Source organism: Pinus tabuliformis, chromosome 3_2, assembly GCF_031772625.1.
Source record: "Pinus tabuliformis cultivar Carrire ecotype Pingquan chromosome 3_2, CPIR1, whole genome shotgun sequence".
In the NCBI taxonomy this organism is placed as follows: Eukaryota; Viridiplantae; Streptophyta; class Pinopsida; order Pinales; family Pinaceae; genus Pinus; species Pinus tabuliformis.
In genome coordinates this window covers 174,565,793-174,570,578 of record NC_142302.1, presented here as the reverse complement: position 1 = coordinate 174,570,578, position 4,786 = coordinate 174,565,793, and positions in this window count along the sequence as shown.

The window sequence follows — 4,786 nt, the reverse complement described above, 5'->3', positions numbered from 1 at the left end:
ATATAATTCGAGCTGCCTTCAAGAGCATACTCCAATCGCAAACCGTTGAAAGACATTTCAACTTTGACACCAAGAACACACTGCTGCAAATTCGAATTCCACCAGCTCAAAACTCAACTGCTTCTGATCTAAAATTCGTGAGAATAAAGTATTTCTCGTACAGAGAGTGACTGTGTGGGATTTTACTGGATATCTCACCTTCCATGGGAAGGATGAATCCAGAGGCTATCTGGCCCGATTACAGACTCTGCCTGAAGAAATAAAATGTAAACACTTTCTGAATAATAGATTTGATGATCAACTCTGCTCCGATACCATGTAGAAATTTTGAATAATATAACACTTATTCACAAAGATTATCCTGATTATACACTATTGCGGAATGCATGCATAATACATAACGTCCTCTATGTTGATCATCAATTTTGCGGAATTAAAAACAATGAAACATCAATCGCATGTGCACATTAACACAATATGTAATGGGGAAAGCATACAGCTGAAAACCCCCAACTATCTGTATATTATAATGATAGAGAACATGTAACAATACATAGTAAAATACTCCTCACAAGTACTCAGTACTATCTCCACCTGTTTCACACAAACTAGCTCAGATCTGAATCAAGTCATAGGTTCAAATCTCCTCCGCTGTCTGCCTGCCTCTTCTGCGCAATCCAATGTGAGAATAGATCTGATCCAAGCTCGTTTTCCCTTGACTTGTACCAAGCAATCCTCATTGGCAATCTCCATCAATGATTGTGCAAATCTCATGCATAGCTATAGTCACAACTGATAGTAGTCTCCACCTCTAACACCTGTCTCCACTGAACTGTCCATGCATTGAGTTAACTGATGTATTCTTTAGTTGCTTTATGAGTTAATGATTAGTGAATTAATTAATAATTAATTCACATCACTCATCACTAGTGTATTCTGCAGATAGACTAAATACAACTAGTTCAACCAAGTCAAACTGAACACAACTCCATCAACTCCTCAATCAACTCCACCAAACTCAATCACTTGAGTTCTAGCTGAAGTCCATCATGCAATAGCTCAACTAACCCATAAGAAAAGCGTATTTCCTTCTGGCAGTTGCATGTGCCACATCCGTAGCTCGAAATGAAGTGCTCCAATAGGATAAGATAATGTTTATAGTCCAAATATTATTAAGAGCTAATAATATTCGACTGTTCTATTTTTAGCTTGGCAGTCTTAAAATAGACTCCGCCCATATGTCTAAAAATAGAAGTCCATCTATTTTTACCAACATGACCAATCATCCACAAATAGCATCCTGCAACTCATAGACCATCATCCATATGTCTAAAAATAGACTTTGCGCCAAAAATAGACTTTGCACCAAAAATAGCCTGTGGGCCCACTTAGTGAAGGGGACTTCTTTTCACTAAGCTCCATCATCTTGTTGCATTTTCAACACTCCATCTCAACAAGATATGGATTATCTGCAACCCCTATCCTGCAACTCTGGAATGTTCTGCATGCAACACATTTGCCCGGTCCACTTGCTCCAACAACACTTGGAACAAAAACACTCCTTTGGGCTAGGAACATACTCTGATGCTGAAGCTCTACCTGTTGCTGAAAAGTGCTCCCTCTCTGACATCTGTGCTACTGCAACATCTCCATGCATCTCGCACCATTGCACACTTCTCTGTACCATCTAGCAGTGTGCAAAACACTTGTGCCTCTCGCATTGCTGCAGCCTGCTAGCTATGCGCTGTCTTGGGATTCCCTACACTGTCGCTCTCTCTGCCGCTGTCTCTACCCAATCAGTCAGTTCCTACTAGTCCATATCGGGGCTCCCGTAGCAAGGTCTCATCCAAGAGGTTGTGTACCTCAAGGATCCTGCCCCTCCTCCTTGGGACGATCACTCTATATCGATCCACCTCCTACCTGGAGGTATGGCTGCATGTGATCCCTCAGCCCACCTGGCTCGAAGTTTCCCCCTACTGGGGGTCTCTGCATGAGTAGATGTCTCTACTTGATCTCCTCTCAGCTTCCCTTGTTGTGGCTGCTCCAGAACCTCCTGAAGCTGCTGCACCAATCTTGGCTCCTCCACAATCGTCTGAGACTTCTTCTGGCTCTACATGTTGATAGGTAATATACGCTCCCTCTCAACCACCACGTCTCCATCAATTGCCTCACTGCTCAAGGCTTTGCATGCATCTTGAACCTCAAGAGCATACAGGTTCTTGACCCGTGAACCAATCTCCTTCACCTGTCTAGTGATGATGTGTCTAAGGAAAACCTTTCTCTTACTGAAGACTACATCATAGCCTCTCTCTTCCAGCATCGCGATAAACACCAAGTTTCTCTCCAGTCCTGGTACATACTTGACATTGGTCAAGGTAAGGCGAGCTCCATGCTCCCTCTGAAAAATAACCGTGCCTACACTTGAGACACTATACTTCTCATCATTACCCATCGCTATGAGTATCTGGAGATCTTTCTCCTCCAAAGTACTGGACAAACTCTTATCACCGGTCATGTGGAAATAAGCTCCACGGTCAAGAAACCAACCACTTCCCACCATGGATGAAACCATGCATGCGAAGAGTGTGAAATCCAACTCAAACTGTGAAGCAAGTGCCTCACCTTCAGATCCTTCCCCGGATCCCTTCTTGGATCTCCTCCGTGGACAATTTGCAGCATAATGGCCCACCTCATGACAAAGAAAGCATCACACTTTCGATTTGTCAACCTTCTTCCCATCATTGGAAGAACTGGATTCGGAAAGAGAACCCTTCTCCTTCCCCTTCTTTGCTTTGGTAGACAAAGCGAAATTTTCTTCATGAGATGCCTTTGATGAAGATCCGTCCCTGGTATTCTGCCTGATCTCCTCTTGCACAAGATCCGACCAAAGTCTCTCCCATTCTGGCAATTTCTCCCAGCCATTGACAGATTCCTGATAGGAATACCAACTCTTCGGAAGACCAAGGAGAGCCAAGCTCACCAAGTCCTCATCATCTACAATCACCCTCACACTTCCCAGCTCATCCCGGCATTGGGTGAACCTCGTGAGATACTTGGGCATATTGTCTCCATTCTCACACTTAATGTTTCTGAGTTTATCCTTGAGCGCCAACTTCCTCTAGTTGCTCTTGCTTTGGAATAAATCTGTCAACGCTTTCCACATCAAGTATGGAGAAGCCTTTCCATGCAGGCTGGATACAATGTGATCCTTCATGCCCTCCAACAGAATCCTTCGACACTTTATTGTCTTCTTTTGCCAAACCTCAACATGAGCAGCATCTTAGCCTCTATGAACTCCTTCAGCCCATTGTCATCTAACACCGCCTCCATCCTGTCTTTCCATGCAATATAATTCGAGCTGCCTTCAAGAGCATACTCCAATCGCAATCCGTTGAAAGACATTTCAACTTTGACACTTAGAAAACACTGCTGCAAATTCGAATTCCACCAGCTCAAAACTCAACTTCTTCTGATCTAAAATTCGTGAGAACAAAGTATTTCTTGTACAGAGATTGAATGTATGGGCTTTTATCGAATATCTCACCTTCCAAAAGAAGGATGAATCCAGAGGCTACCTGGCCCGATTACAGACTCTGCTTGAAGAAATAAAATGTAATCACTTTCTGAATAATAGATCTGATGATCAACTCTGCTCTGATACCAAATAGAAATTTTGAATAATATGACACTTATTCACAGAGATTATCCTGATTATACACTATTGTAGAATGCATGCATAATACATAACCTCCTCTACGTTGATCATCAATTTTGCGGAATTAAAAACAATGAAACATCAATCGCATGCGCAAATTAACACAGTATGCAATGGGGAAATCATACAACTGAAAACCCCCAACTATCTATATATTATAATGATAGAGAACATGTAACAATACATAGTACAATACTCCTCACAAGTACTCGGTACTATCTCCACCTGTTACACACAAACTAGCTCAGATCTGAATCAAGTCACAGGTTCAAATCTCCTCCGCTGTCTACCTGCCTCTACTGCGCAATCCAATGTGAGAATAGATCTGATCCAAGCTTGTTTTCCCTTGACTTGTACCACGCAATCCTCATTAGCAATCTCCATCAATGATTGTGCAAATCTCATGCACAGCTATAGTCACCACTGATAGTAGTCTCCACCTCTAACACCTGTCTCCACTGAACTGTCCATGTACTGAGTTAATTGATGTATTCTTTAGTTGCTTTATGAGTTAATAATTAGTGAATTAATTAATAATTAATTCACATCACTCATCACTAGTGTATTCTACAGTTAGACTAAATACAACTAGTTCAACCAAGTCAAACTGAACACAACTCCATCAACTCCTCAATCAACTCCACCAAACTCAATCACTTGAGTTGTAACTGCAGTCCATCATGCAATAACTCAACTGACCCATAAGAAAAGCGTATTTCCTTCTGGTAGTTGCATGTGCCACATCCGTAGCTCGAATTGAAGTGCTCCAAGAGGATAAGATAATGTTTATAGTCCAAATATTATTAAGAGATAATAATATTCGATTGTTCTATTTTTAGCCTGGCAGTGTAAAAATAGACTCCGCCCATATGTCTAAAAATAGAAGTCCATCTATTTTTACCAACATGACCAATCATCCACAAATAGCATCCTGCAACTCATAGACCATGATCCATATGTCTAAAAATAGACAGTCTAAAAATAGACTTTGCGCCAAAAATAGCCTGCGGGCCCACTTAGTGAAGGCGACTTCTTTTCACTAAGCTCCATCATCTTGTTGCATTTTCACAT